Source organism: Bidens hawaiensis, unplaced genomic scaffold (assembly GCF_021521415.1).
Source record: "Bidens hawaiensis isolate Kalapana, Puna unplaced genomic scaffold, B.hawaiensis_p1.1 tig00001369_1, whole genome shotgun sequence".
Classification (NCBI taxonomy): domain Eukaryota; kingdom Viridiplantae; phylum Streptophyta; class Magnoliopsida; order Asterales; family Asteraceae; genus Bidens; species Bidens hawaiensis.
In genome coordinates, this window is record NW_027491077.1 from 2,691,863 (window position 1) to 2,708,255 (window position 16,393).

Consider the following 16,393-nt stretch of genomic DNA (forward strand, 5'->3'; position numbering starts at 1 on the left):
GGTTGGATAATTCTTGCATCTCTGATGGTGCAAGTCGGTAGGGTGCCTTAGCAACAGGGCCAGCTTGAGGTAATAGATCGATTCTGAATTCGACCTGTCGGGTTGGCGGTAATCCAGGAAGTTCCTCTGGGAAAACTTGTGGAAATTCGCGTACCACTGGGATATCGTCCACCCGTTTTTCCTCAGGATCCGTGGCCGTCAAGCTCGCTAGATACGCCACGCATCCCTGGCGTATATATTTTAACACCCTGAGGTGGGATATAAACGGTATCATATTGCCCGACTTCTCACCCTGCACTAATACCTCTTCGTCATCCGACACCCGGATCTTGACGATTTTCTTTTCACAGTTTATTTCTACCTTGTTACGTGCTAACCAATCCATTCCCACTATCATGTCAAAACTACCCAATTCTACCGGTAACAAGTCAATCAGAAAGGATTGTTCGTTCAGAATAAAAGGGCAATTCCGAACTATCTGATTAACTATCATGGTTTTACCGTTAGCGACTTCTACGGTGTAAGGTTCTATGGTTTCACTAATTGGAAGGTTTGAAATCGATAGGAATTTAACAGAAACAAAACTTCTATCGGCGCCTGTATCAAATAATACAGAAGCGTAATGATCAGAGACGAGGAATGTACCTGTCACTACGCTGGGGTCCTGGCGTGCTTCATTCGCCCCCATCACGAATGCTCGGCCTCGCGCCGGGTTGGACGACGATGCCGGACCCGCGGTTTGCCGCCCATTTCCTCCCTGGTTCAGTTTCGGACAGTTTCTCTTGAAGTGCTCGGTGCTGCCGCATTCAAAGCAAGCACGGCTGGTGGTCATCACTTGATTTCCTTGTGGGTTTTGTTGTCGGGCTGGTTGGGTCCTAAATGGCTGCGCACGGATAGGTTGCGGTTGTCGGTTCAGGTTGTTCAGGTTTGTCCTACATCTCGGTGCGGAGTGCCCTTCCCTGCCACACCGATGGCACACTACCACCCTGCACTCGCCTCCATGTTGGTAACCGCATTTCCCACACCTGGGAAACGTCCTTGTCTGCGGTTCCTGCCCTCCGCCCGAACTAGTCATAGCGTAGTTCTGGGCAGCGGGCCTAGCACGTTTACCTTACTGCTTTTCCTGGATCCTATGGTCATGTGTACCCCGCTTTCCCCCAGCGGATTCTCCCGCCACCTTCAGTGACCCGCTCCTTACGAAATAATACGTAACGATACCAGCTTGCGTCACCGCACCCTCATACGTCTGGTGTCCCCCAGAATTGACTATACTCCTTACAACTGGAGTTAGCCCCCAAATATAACGCTCAACCCTCTTCGACTCTGGGGTGGCCAACCATGGTACCAATCGCGACAACTCATTAAACCGGTTCGTATAACCCAAATGGTCTGCCCCCTGCATCTCTAGGTTCCACAATTCATTTTCTAATTTCTGCAATTCTTTTTTCGGGCAGAAATGTTCCAGTACAAGAGCCTTAAGCTCTGTCCAGGTCATGCGGTTTGTCGCCGCCTGACCCCGGGTCTGCACTGTCGTCTTCCACCATGTCAAGGCATGGTCCGTGAATGTGCAGGTGGCGTACTTTACAACACAGTCCTCGGGGCAGTTGCTGATGTTCACAACTGATTCTATTTTCTCGATCCACTTAACCAACCCATTTGGTCCTTCAGACCCGCTAAACTCTAGAGGTTTGCACAACATAAAGTCTTTGATCGAACATCCCCTGGATGCAGGAATCGGTTCAGTACGGTTCGTCTCTACAGTTGGAATAGGGCCATTACTGTCCGTAACGACCACCCCAGGCGGTGCGTCATTACTCGGAATCGTGTTATCATTCTGTGGAGGATTAACATTTTGTTCCCCGTCATTATTAGTGGTCGTTTGATTGCTCGGAGGGGTTGGATTGGTCGAATTGTTAATACTGGCGGCGATGCGCGATACTATATCCGGTATCGCCGCCTCTAACTGTTGAGCAATCAAACGGCTCACATCTACTTCCGACATTTGAGCTGATCGTTTTGGTGCCATTCTACACATCATCAAGAAAATACATATAATTAATACAAGTTCCAATCATAAAACACAACAAACCTTCCATTCATTAACAAACATTAGTACATATTACATCCATGTCAGTTCACATACTTTCCTGTCATCATTACATAAGTTAAGTTTTCCTACATAGGGCCTATGTCGGCATCATCTCGACATAACCCGCAATGGGTCAGTGCTTGAATGATACCCAAAAGTATCTATAATGATATACCCCAAAAGAGACCCCCTAAGGGCCAGTGGTTGTATTATAACTACACAAGATTCACCCTATGTTAGCATCACCACTTAACTGCTTACACAGAGTATCAAAAAGCGGTCCATGACTTCTACCATCCTAACATCACTAAACACGGTGGTATACCAACCCCACCAACACAGCCATCATAACCCGGATCCGCGTCTCCATCCGGCCGATCATCCACTGGGAGTATGAGCACTCCCTCTTCAGCTGCGCAATCGCATACTGGTGGTCCAGTATGCAGTCCCCCAGATACATCCGCCTCTGCACTCCCACTGTCAAGGCGGCGGAGTGCTCATTCACCTGCTCGGTGAGCACTCGAAGCCATGCCGCCGCGTCCCTTTCCTGCCTAGGGAGACCCCACACAGGTGGAGTCACAGGCTCGGGCTGGGAGCGGGAGGACTCGCCCCTGCGGGTTGCAGGTCTGGGTGGGGGCGAGGTAGGTGGGACATGCGGGACACTGATCCGCGCTGTGAGGCGGGGTCCGAATCCGGGGGGGACAGGGATGGCCTGTGGTGCGGGCGGGGTAGGGGATCTGACAATCCTGGCTGGGGAGGACTGGCAAGAGCTCCTACGACTAGCCTCGCTAGGCTCAGAGCTGGATGATACGCGTAGGCTCCCAGAGTTCCCGGAGCTGACTTCCTCCGGGTCCTCCTCCACCGACAAACTAGGAGTTCTCGACATTCTTTCCTGCACACAAGTTAACAAACATATAGTTCTTTCCATAGTGTAAATCATAATCAAATTAATATGCACTTACTTATACAACTTGACCACATAACAATATTATCATATATTTGCACATATGTTGCCAATTTTACCTATTAAAGTCCCCCGTGACTTCCCCTGAATTCCCTCGTGCGGACAAGTCTGTTATTATGTTCCGGACCATAATAACTCACTTGCCCATCCAAGTTCATCCAGACCTTGTCACAATAAATTATTAGTTGATATTCAGATCCTATAACACTTGAGCTACTGGTTATATTTTAGGTATCTTTTAAAGATATCCTAATTCTTTATAACCAATGGCTCTGATACCAAGTTCTGTAACACCCCGTAACCGCAGCGGAAACGTAAACGGGATGCAACAGACACATCTGATATCAACAGCATTGCTTATAAAGAAAACACCACTACATTAATTTAAACGTATTACATTGTTCCGAGTTTCGTTACCGTCTAGGCGTTATCACATAAGTTTTACCGATAGTACGTTAACATGTTTAATACAAAATATAAACCCTTAAGCTTCCACAAAATAGCACACATCATCAAGCACGTATCACTCATTCCAATTTGGGTGTACCTAGAAAGCATGTAAAGAAAACGGGTCAACTACGAATAGTTGGTGAGTTTCACTAATTTAAATAAACCATGACAATTCATTATAATAATCATAAATTAGCGATGTAATTATGCTGAGCCTACAAGTGAAACCTCTGTTGACCCAGAAACACATCTAATAACCTCTGGGGACACTGTTAACCCAGAAACACATTTAATAACCTCTGGGGACACTGTTAACCCAGAAACACATTTGATAACCTATGGGGACACTGTTAACCCAGAAACACATTTAATAACCTCTGGGGACACTGTTAACCCAGAAATACATTTAATAACCTCTGGGGACACTGTTAACCCAGAAATACATTTAATAACCTCTGGGGACACTGTTAACCCAGAACACTGTTTCGGGCCTTACAATATTAGCAACTCAGACAATTACCATCTTAATACATTAACGTACGATTCCCGTACAATAAACATTATATAAATACATTCATTTCCATGCGATCGGCATGTACTTAAACACTTTGATAAAAACATGCTTTCCGCCCCGGGAAAATATTTAAAACAGTTCAGTAAAAAAAGGGGCTCGTGAAACTCACCTTTTCATGAGCAAAGATGTAATACTGTGCGCGGCTACCGGTCCGGATCTGTAATACGATCCCTAAGTCGTTACTACACAATTTCTATTAATATAACTTAAATTCGTGTTAACCGGTACGTCTAGGGACACTGTTAACCCAGTAACGTACACGATCCGGGAACAATGTTAACCCCGAAACACTTCTCAGGACTTAGATTGTGATATCACTTAGAGTTCTTTAGTCAAAACTACCATTAGTTTGTTTTCTCGTTTTGCATGCCTAGCACGGTTATCCGTCTTTATGTTTTCAAAAATGAGTTTGGTCACATACGACCCGAAAATAGTTGTTACTGATATTTTAATTATAGTGGTGAAATTAGGGCTCGGTTTAGACACCCCGTTTGGCCGCGGGGCCCGTTTCCGTCTTTAATACACCGGAAACTGCTAAATCGGGTAAAAATACCCAAATCATCCGAATTATTTTCGGATGATTTATTTTTACTTGATTAACTTAGTTTCTTGAAAATAGTCCATTTTTAAGGTTTTTATACACCGGTCAGCTCGCTTAGGCGAACTTTACCGGTTTACGCGTTTTAAGTTTTAAAAATTTGTTTTTATGTTTTTTTTAGCACAAATAAATATCCGCTTAGTCTCGGATCTTGAAATTTTGCACAAATCAGTTTTTGATGTAAGGAATTTTATAAAAATATTTCCAGAATTAATTTCTATATTTAACATTTATTTATCTATTTTTAAACGTCATTTAAACACCAAATATGTCGAAAATACCAAACAACCTTAGAAAAATCCCAAATTTTTCTGGAATGACCCTTGCCATCCACATAGTTCCCTGTAATTTTCCCAGAACCAAAATCTCATTTTTCATACCATTTTCACCAAAACCGAGCTAGAAAACCCTAGAACTCATTTTACCGAAAAGCCTACTTAGACTTCTCCAATGGACCCGAAATTTTGTGTGTGACTTTTATATGTTATAAAAAGATTATCTGAATTTTTCCAGAATTTTTCATGATGTTTAGCTATTTTTCACCATTTTTAGCCAAAACCGAGCATTAAATTCACCAAATATTCATCTTTTATCCAAAAATTACCAAATTTTCACAGATCTCATATTTTCATGTGTAGATCATCTCTGTAAAATTTCATGACTCAACCCTAAGTTTATCACAATCTGTCCAAATCGTAAAAATCATACGAAAAACCGAACTACCTTGTGTTTCTAGCTTTAGATCGCCAAGATCTTGCTTTCTAGCCTTTGCTAGCAACTAGATATAACACCTACAAGCACAATAACACCACACCAAGCAAGTTACACCCACAATCAAGCCATTTCTTTCATGGTTTCGGTTAAGACATCAAAACAAAGATTTTAACCGTAAAAATTCGTTTTTGACTATTTTAACTCCTTTCTTGGACCAAGATCCCTTGTATAACTTGTATACATCCCTTGATCATGTAAGAATCGGTTTCATCTCGGGTTTTCACCCATTTTTCATTTGAAACCTCATTTTCTCAAGATTATGGAATAAAAACCAAGTTTCTATCATAACAACATGTTTATACCTTGTGAATCTTGTTAAAAATCAAGAGTTTTTGGTTGAATGTGTGGAGGATGGAGAGAGTTTTGAGAGTAGGATGATAGAAAAAAGAAAAATGGGAGCCAAGAGGGATGCCCTTGGTCCGATCGGACTACATAAGGTGTGGGGGTGGGGCCCACACCTTCAATACTAGCCACACATTCAGATTGTGTAATCCGGATAATGTTGTGGATAATCTGGTTCAGTTCGTTTTTCGGTTAAACGTTTAATTCGGCTTAAAACGAGGCCAAAACGGTCGTTTTTCGGCTTAAAAATAAAATTTATATAAAACCGATTTAAAAACTTTAAAAACTTAAACCATGACATTTATTGACTTAACACATCATATTGTCGGTAATTGTGCATCTTTTTCGGCTTGATCGATCGTCTCTTGCTTGGTTTGATATTAAAGGTTTCGTTTAACGTACCGACGTACCATTAAATCGAAAACTCTTTTCTGTGCTTTAATTCACTTATCCCGAAGCTTTAATACTTCGTAAACATCACTAAACATTATGTATTTCGTCTATAATGTAATCCCCGATTCGTTCGGGTTTCAATAACCGTTCATCGGTTAATCGTAATTCCAATACGACTAGCTGTACATTCGAGTATAATTCGTACTGTGAATCTTATATACTCGTATAAACACTTTATAATTCATATATTCAGTATTAAATAACACGTAAATAGTATATACCGGCTAGGGTATACCTGAATTTGCCGGAATCGTTACAATAAGTATAGCTTATTTGAGTAAAATCCCGAAGATTGCTATATGAAGAATATTTGGAGTTAAATACTTCAATAGTTTGATGGAGTTTAAAGCGTTACCATGGTTTGATGTGTATGACATTTGTACACATTATGACCTACTATACAAACAAAAGAGTGGTCATGTTAAAGAAATATGGGAGTTCATGGGGAATAAAGCAAAAAGATGATTTAAGAAGTGGGTACCTCGGGTTCCTCTTGTTTTCATGTCAAGATCTAGAAAGAATCCTGAATGTGAGTTGATTCGCACATTGAGATATTCTAGACCATATTCTCTGAGTGTCATACCTTTATACCCGATGGAACAAGATTTTAATTCTTATTTCCTTTGCTAGTCATACTTGGCGTTAACTAGTGAAGCCAGTATCAATCTGGATCGTGGAGATAAGAAGTATGATGTGATACAGGTTGATGATCCAATGAGGTTGGTGAATTTCTCACAGAAATACATAGAAGTGTTAGATTCGAGCAGGATACAGTGTTCAGACTAAAACGTTAAAACTCAAGCAAATCAGTTCCAGAAAGTTGTTGATTTATGTTAAATATGTATTCTGGACGTGCTTGGGAAACAAATTCGAGAGAGGTAAATGCTGAACAAGATCGTATTGAAGCGGATTTTGAGGCAGAATGTCAGGAGAGGGTTACTCAAGCTTCATGGAATTGTTTTCTATATATGCCAAGCCGGGTACCTCGTCCAACTTCACAACTAAAATCAACGAAGTCGTCGTTTGAAGAGGCAAGAAAAGCTTATCGCAAGAAGCATTTTGGCATTGATTAAAGACGCAAGTACCTAGCACTATCCAAGGGGGAGTTTGTTAGTGCAAAATGTCTACTGCTAGGTCTTGTATTGTTAAAACGAGCTGAATTGTTAGATTGTTTTGTTAATGGGCGTGTAAGTTTGTTATACCAACGTATAAGACTTATATGGCGTATAAGTCTTATACGCTGGATGACTTATACGGCTTATAGGCTGTGTGTATAAATATGTGTGATCTTGTCATATTTTGTAATCTTTTGGAATCTTTGGCAGAAAATCTTATCACTTGTACTGACATTGTTATAAGAATACAGTGATAATTCCTTTGAGTTGACATGTGTTTAATTCCTTTTCTATTTTGTTTCCCTTATAGCTTACTATAGCAACACAACGTTTTCAGTTCGTATCATATTGCAACTACACGTTTACGATGACATCTTATGATCCGGCAACCGATATCTCAGTATTAAAAAGGAAAAAAATGGTGAATATGTGGCAAAAAAGGAAATCTAAACAATTGTTTTCCGTTATGTTAAGGAATGGTTGTTGTTTGAAAGTGAAGGCAAGAGGGTGTATAAGGCATAGATGGAAAGTTGCACCAATATTTTTCATTATGATCATAAAGGGCTATTGTTACACACGGGAATATTGTACTCTCTGGCTGGAATGTAATATAATAGAACCAGTTTCGAGAATGTATATGCAAGACGCCATTAGTCAATTATAATGGAAATGGAGTACTTATTTTTGTTCAAATCACGTTTGGATCCCATTGTCTGGACTTGTCTTACCAAGGGTTGCTAAGTGTTCTTATTAATCATAGCTACAAATACATCTAGTCTTGGTTATGTTCATAACGTCATGAACTCTTTAAGGAGGGATTGTTGTTACGTGTAATTTAGGATTAAAGTGGTCTGATTGCAATTATTAGTAGCATAAGGTTCTATTTGTTAATATATAATCATATACTTAAACACTAACAACACTAATATAAGATCATCTATGTTTTGATTGGGATATCCCTTTTTCTTTTGTTTCTCTCTCTCAAACCTAAATACATCCTTTAGCCCTCAAGAACTCACTTCACTTGTCACCCCTAGGGTTTTCTTTTTCATCAATGGATATTAGAGGTGCAAGTTTCTTATGGTTAGTTTCAATCCAATATCAGTTTTGCATTTAATTCACAAAATTTTTTTGTTAAAAACTTGAAATTATGCAAGTACGATGGATTCTTTCTATCATTTCTTGTGTTTAACATGCATCCTTTTAAAATCAATTTACATTAAAATAAATTTGTGTTTAATTTTCTTTCTTGGCTATCGGATAGGCTCATGGTGATCTTGAGTCGACGGAGTTATCATCATTGAAAAATGACTTTACATGTGTGGATTGCGGTTTGTGAACTAAATTATATTAGTTTCGATTCGAATTTATGTTAATTATTTTGATCTAATTTTTGTTATTAATTAATTTATGTGCAAAGGCATTTTGCATCGATTACAACATCGTCGACTCAAATTCAATTTTATCCAATCGTCAAGAAAAGAAACATACAAAATTTGATTTGAATTATTAATTTAATTTTAAAAGGATACATGATAAATTCAAGGATCGACAGAAAGAATCCATCGTACCTCCATGATTTCAAGATTTTAACAACAATATGTGAATTAAATGTAAAATTGAAATTGGAATGAAACTTATCGTCAGAAACCTGCACCTCTGATCGCCATTGATGAAGAAAAAAAATCCTAGGGGTGAGAAGTGAGTTTGTTTTTTAGGGTTAAATTAAGGGGTTACATGTTTGAAAAGTCCATTAATTGATAGAGGGAATTGAGGGAGACTATTCATGGAAGAACATAGCACTCATGGAAATCAACAGTGAGTCATGGGGAAGCGATATAGACTAGGATTTGGGAAAGTGTTTATGCTTGAAGTTGGATCAGGTATACTCTTAGGCCCTTGTGTTTTGCAATAAAAATCCAATTTAATTAACTTTTTAAATATTCATGTTGATATAATCCAATGTGGGACCCCTAGTTAAGGGGCATGCGTCAACCTTAGAGTCTTTTAATAGAGTATGTACAAGATTAGATTGATTATGGTGTTGCGCTTGTTTTTAGGCTTTTGATGTTTTTTGTATAATTGAACATATCTTAAAAATAAGATTACATATGCAATAAAGGCATCTGGATGTGATATTTATGTGAGCAGCTTGCAAACAAATCTCTTTTAAAAAGTGAACTTATGGTACATAACATGTACCTACACTCCTAACCTTCTATTAAATTCACAGATGAAGATTTACACTATTGGAACATTCATGGCTTCGACTTGAGGTTTCAAACAAATTTGATATAGGCTTATTATTTTTATTTATCATATATAACATTTTCATTGGCCCAACTTTTTAAAAGCCACTTTTCTGCATTTTTTAAAATCATTTTAGCAATATTATCGAAAAGATTATATGTATTGATTGAATTTATCTATGGATATATATGTTGACAATCTTCCCTTTCATTAACAAAGCCAGCCTTTTATATAGGGATGAAGGTTACAGGGAATGTATATCAAATACAATCATACATAAAGGATAAATTATACTCCAAAAACTATTCAATACTTATTATAACAAACTCTTGTCGGTTAATACCCCTCCTCAGTTTGAGTGGTGGTTTACTAACACTTTAACTGCCACGAAAGGACTCTAATAGCTGACGGGATAAACCCTTCGTAAAGATATCGGCATACCGGAAAGCAGCAGGGAAATGGAGCACTCGTACATGTCCAAGGCAGACTTTTTCCCGAACAAAGTGTATATCAATCTCAACATGTTTCGTTCGTTGATGCTGAACATGATTCTGAGACAAATATACAGCCGAAACATTATCACAATAAACAATAGTAGCTTTAGATAATGGAGCATGTAATTCAACAAGAAGATTTCACAACCAAGTTGTTTCTGAAACTGCATTAGCCACCCCCCGGTATTCAGCCTCTGCACTCGATCTAGATATAGTTGGTTGTCGTTTTGAAGACCATGAGATCAAATTATCACCAAGAAACACACAATAACCCGAAGTGGAACATATGGAATCCGGACAACCACCCCAGTCCGCATCAGAATAGGCCTTCAAGTCCCCAAACCTTGATGGAGATATGCGAATTCCATATTCAATCGTGCCACTGATATATCGAATAATTCTCTTCATAAATAATAAATGTTTGTCACAAGGAGCATACATAAAAAGACACACCTGTTGAACCGCGTATGTGATATATGGCCTAGTAAATGTAAGATACTGTAAAGCACCCGCAAGAGCCCGATAATCCGAACCATCAGGTAACAAGTCGCCATCTGTGGCGCTTAGCTTTGCTCCGGTATCAACTGGTGCGGCACACGGTTTACACCCTGTCAATCCGGCACGCTCGGTGATATCCTTTGCATATATAGACTGAGATAAAAATAGACCGGAGTTGTCACGTGTGACATTAATGCCCAAGAAATGATGTAGTGTACCAAGGTCACTCAGAGCAAATTCCCGAGAAAGTGTATTAATAATTGTACGTAGCAATTTTGGATTCGAAGCCGTGAGAACAATGTCATCAACATAAAGTAGTAGATAGGCTAATTTACCCCCGTGAGCGTAAACGAACAACGAGTTGTCACACGTACCACTTTGAAACCCGTGTGCCACAATATAAGATGAAAACCTGTTATACCATGCCCGAGGTGCCTGTTTTAAACCATAAAGAGACCGTTTGAGCCGACAAACATGATTCGGAACATTTTTATCAACAAATCCCGGGAGTTGATGCATGTAAACGGTTTCTTGTAAATTTCCATGCAAAAAGGCATTCTTAACGTCAAGCTGATGTATAGGTCATTTTCGTGAAACGGCTAAGGTAAGCATAGTACGAATGGTAGCCGATTTAACAACCGGACTAAAAGTATCATCACAATCGACCCCCACTGTTTGAGATTTCCCATTCACATCTAGCCGGTATTTATACTGGTCTAACGTACCATCAACTCGATATTTGTAGCGAAAAAGCCACATGCACCTGATAACGGGTTGATCATGCGGACACGGTACCAATTCCCATGTTTCATTTTTCTGTAAAGCATTAAATTCATCGTCCATGGCACCGTGCCAATTTGGATCCGACCGGGCAATAGCATATGTTTTTGGGATAGGTGAGGTGATGGGTTGGTAGTGGTGTGTAGGTTTAGTCGGACGACCGGTTTGGTTATGCCGGCACGAGCTCGGGTGATCATTGTGTGTGTAATAGTGGGTGGAGAGGTTTGGTTTTGACTAGTTGTTTGGCTAGAGGTTTGTTGATTGAGTGTGGAGGGTGCTTAGGCCATGGGTGGTGGTTGAGAACTTGATTGAGTGAAGGGTGGTGAATGTGGACTGTTAATGTTTGTTGTTGTATTGTTTTGGGGATCGGATGGGGTAGACTGAGGAATGGTAGGTAGAGATTGAGAATTATAGGTATAGGTAAATGGGTCAAGAAATATGTAGGACTGGGGCGTGGACTGTTCGCGGAACGGAAAAGTGAGTTCATCGAAGGTTACATGACGAGATGTAATAACTTTTCCCATGGCCGGGTAAAAACAACGATAACAACGAAATTTGGTGGGATACCCGAGAAAAACACACCGAACAGAGCAGTTATGAAGTTTGTGTGGTTGGGTGAAGGCAATGTTTGGGTAGCACGCGCATCCAAATGCGTGTAGGTGGTCGTATGTTGGATGCCGACGGTATAAGGCAAAGTGGGGCGTGGAATGGAAAAGGCGTGTTGTGGGTAATATGTTATGAAGATATGTGGCGGTGTGGAGCGCCTCAACCCAGAAAGAAGCTAGGAGATTTGCATGAGTGAGAAGTGTTCGAATGATTTCATTTAATCGTCGGATCATGCACTCAGATTGTCCATTTTGTTGGGACGTTTGAGGACACGAAAAACGAAAAATAAAGCCATGGTGATGAGCAAAAGTTTTAAACTCATTATTGTCGAATTCACCTCCCAAGTCACATTGATAAGCTTTTATTTTAAGGTTTAATTGAGCGGAGATAAAACAGTGAAATTTGACAAATGTGGGAAAAGTGGCGTATTTATATTTACGTGGGTAAACCCAAACAAAGTGTGTGAAGTTATCTATTAGGACCATGTAATATTTGTATCCAGATTTACTAAAAACTGGCGAAGTCCATAAGTCACAGTGAATAATGTCAAATGGTGCAAACGTAACAGATAATGAATCATAAAACGGTGAACGAATATGTTTGGATAATTGACAAGAATTGCAAATAGTTGAGCCCGAAGGTTTATTACAATTAATAGAAAAACGAGAACGTAATAAATTTAAAATGGTATCTCCAGGATGACCGAGCCGGCGATGCCATTGGTCTGTAGTGGTGGCAACAAGAGCAGATGGATTCGCCGGTTGAATGAAAGGGTAAAGGTCACCGGTGCTATCATGGCGGGAGAGGGGAGCCCCAACCTTATAAAACCATAAGGATCAAATTCAATAGAAGTTGGTTATCAATATTAAATTTACGTACAGAAAGTAAATTTTTAGTAATATTAGGGGCATAAAGAATATTGTTTAATCGGTAGGTTCGGTTGGGTATGGTCAAGGTTGTTTGGCCGGATCCTTGAATTGGTATTGCTTTTCCATTTCCAACAAAAATAGACTTAACAGGAAAAGAGGACGAGAAAGTGGAAATTTTACGTGGGTCCGAAGTGAGATGCGTGGAAGCTCCAGAATCCATGTGCCACGGATGCTGTTGATTTAAGTTCACCTGTTGCATGATTTGCGCCAAATCTGAAAGTGTATAGTCCGAGTACCCGACAAATGGTGGTGGTCCAACAGTCGGTGGTTGGGTTTGTGTGGGGGGCTGCGAATAGTATGGGCTTGTGTTGGGTTGTTAGTAGTTAGTATAGTTGGCTTGGGGTTGTGGGTAAGGAGATGGGGAAAACTGTGGTTGTGGGTGTGAAAAAGGGTGGGACGGATATGGTGATGGTGGAATGTTCCAATGTGGTTGCCATTTGTTTGACCAAGACTTTTGTTGATTATATCCATGACCTCTACCACGGGTCGACCCACGACCACTACGGCCACCGCGACCTTGGTAACGTTGACCACCACGACCACTTCGAGATTGAGTGGAACTTTGCTGGCCCCGCGATTCGGGTGGTTTGGTTGTCGCTGCTAAGACGACGGATGGGCTTCCAACTTGATTTTGATTTGTAATCTGCATCTCTTTATGGTGGAGCATGGTGCAAGCGTTATCCCAAGTAGGCGCGAGTTGATGAATAAGGGCACCGGCTACCGCGCATTCTGTTGGCAAACCTTGAACTAACTGGGTTACTAGTCGTGACTCAAGTACCAGTTGCCCAACGTCACTTAATTGGCTCGCGATTTCCTTGAGTTTTTGGCAGTAATCGGCAAGAGAGGAGCACGCATTGAGGGTGAGGTTGGAAAATTGTTGGTTTAACGTACCCGCTCTTGCACTTTTATTTTTGAGAAAAATATTTTCTAGTTTGAGCCAGATATCACGTGCAGTAGTTTGGATCTCAAGTACTCAATCCAGGTATTCTTTAGACAACGTACCGTAGATCCATTTCAAAACCAACGCATCGATCTCCTTCCAAGGACCGTATTCATCGGTGCTGCCAGCCGGTGGTTCGGTTCCGTCGATGTGATCGAGAACCTTATAAGCAATGGCGTGAAGCGTAAATAGTTTTATCCATTGCGAGTATGTGAAAGTGGATCCGTCAAGGGTACGAATCTTAGAATGGCTATTCGTAACGGAGTATGCCGGGTGTAAAGCCGTGGTTTAGGGTCGAGGTTTAAAGAGGAGGATTTAGGATCGGTCATGATGATGGGTGTTGTTGGGTGTTGTTGCAGCGGTGGTGGGCTACCGTGAGGGAGGGGAGATGATGGGTACGCTAGGTAGGTTAAAGGGAGAAAGAAAAGGTGGCTCTGATTACCATGTTGACAATCTTCCCTTTCATTAACAAAGCCAACCCTTTATATAGGGATGAAGGTTACATGGAATGTATATCAAATACAATCATACATAAAGGATAAATTATACTCCAAAAAATATTCCATACTTATCATAATAAACTCTTGTCGGTTAATAATATATATATATACATACATACACACACACACTATATATATATATTTAATATAGGGTAAGGATCATAAGAGAACCCTTTGTAAATTGAGAACTTTGAGAACCATTTTGGACCACTAAAAACACTTTTGAAAAAATATTTAAAAAAATCATAAAAACAAAAAATAACAAAAATTTTAAAAAAGTAAAAAAACCAAAATTCTTATATTTCATTCCGGTTTCATTAAAAAAATAAAATAAAATAAAAAAACGTCGTATTATACACATATGTAATATACACATATGTATAGTGCCATTTATCTTAAATTATACACATGTGTATAAAAAATCATGTAAGTGTACATATATGTATATATTATACATATGTGTATATAATTTGGCTAAATCGAGTTTTTTTTATGAAACCGGGATGTTAAAATAAGAATTTTGGTTTTTTATACTTTTTTCATTTTTGTGTTTTATTATTTTATGATTTTTTTTTTATTTTTGGGTTTTTTGTGGTCTAAAATGGTTCTCATGGTTCTCAATTTCAAAAAAGTTCTCTCATGATCCTGATCCTATATATATATATATATATATATATATATATATATATATATATATATATATAATGGTTAAAATTAAAATACATAGTTTTGTAAGAAGAGTAGGAAGGACATAAAATTTAGTGTTATGAAACTATGTAGCCTAAATCCTTGATCCTAGGAAACTATTTGCTATTTTGAAAAACTACCAATCTCAATCACTAGATCCTAAATCTAGAGGCTTAGATTTATTCTTATTCTTACTAGAAAATTATTTCTTTTTATTATAACCCACCTATATATATATATATATATATATATATATATATATATATATATGGGATGGATATTTTGAGAACTTGATAAGTTTTAAGAACTTTACGAACTCAATTTTGGACCACACATTTAATTAAATGAATTTGATTAAAAGATGCATCAGGAGAGAGAATAAATATTTTTGATAATTACACAAGTTTAAATGTTAGTTACACATGTGTAATAAGTCGATTCGGTGTGTAAAAAATACTATAACTTTTTGTACATTACTTACACTTACATATTACACATGTGTAAAAAAAATTCAGAAAAAAAATTGTCACTTTGAGTTTTTTCGAGTTCTTAAAGTTCAAAGCGGTTCTCAAAAGAAATCAATCATATATATATATTGAGGTCGAAATTGACTGTGTTAGAAGAGTATCAAATTGGTTCAGGTCAAAAAGGGTTATGAACCCACTGATTTTGGTATTATTGCGATAAAAATTTTACCAATAAATTTTAAATTGGTATGGATGACGTTTATGTGAAAAAATGATAAATCACTTTGTTTATTTGAATAAGCTCAACTATAACTGCATAAAAAATGATATGGTCAACTGCGAACTACTAACTACAAAATGGTTTCGTCAATTGTTTTTACTAATTACAAGATGTTAATATTGTATCTGTTGCAGGGATAATTCATTTTGCTATTCTTGAAAACATTCATTAAAGATTTTTCAGCGTTATTGCCAAGCAGTTCTATCAGCATATCAGTAAGGCGTTTTAAGTGTTTTGAGCCAACAAATGGAATATATTGATTACTAATGCAAATTGGACAAGGTGTGTAAATATCTTTAAATTTGCTATGTTGACAACAGTTCAGGTTCTAAAAAAGGAGGTCAGTTACAAGAAGCTTCTCAAAGATATGAAGAATTATGTTGTAAGGATAAATGTAGTGTATTTTGGTATCAAACGTAATTAGATTTCTAAACTAATAAACCAATAATGTCCTTCAAATGCACAGATAGACTGAGAAGTGTTGCTCTTCTAGTTTTATATTATACATAAATACCATTAGGATGGAAATAACAAAAAGTAAGTACATACCAGTCTCATAACCAATAATGCAGCTGTTTAATCAAATCTCAAGCCAAGGTTAAT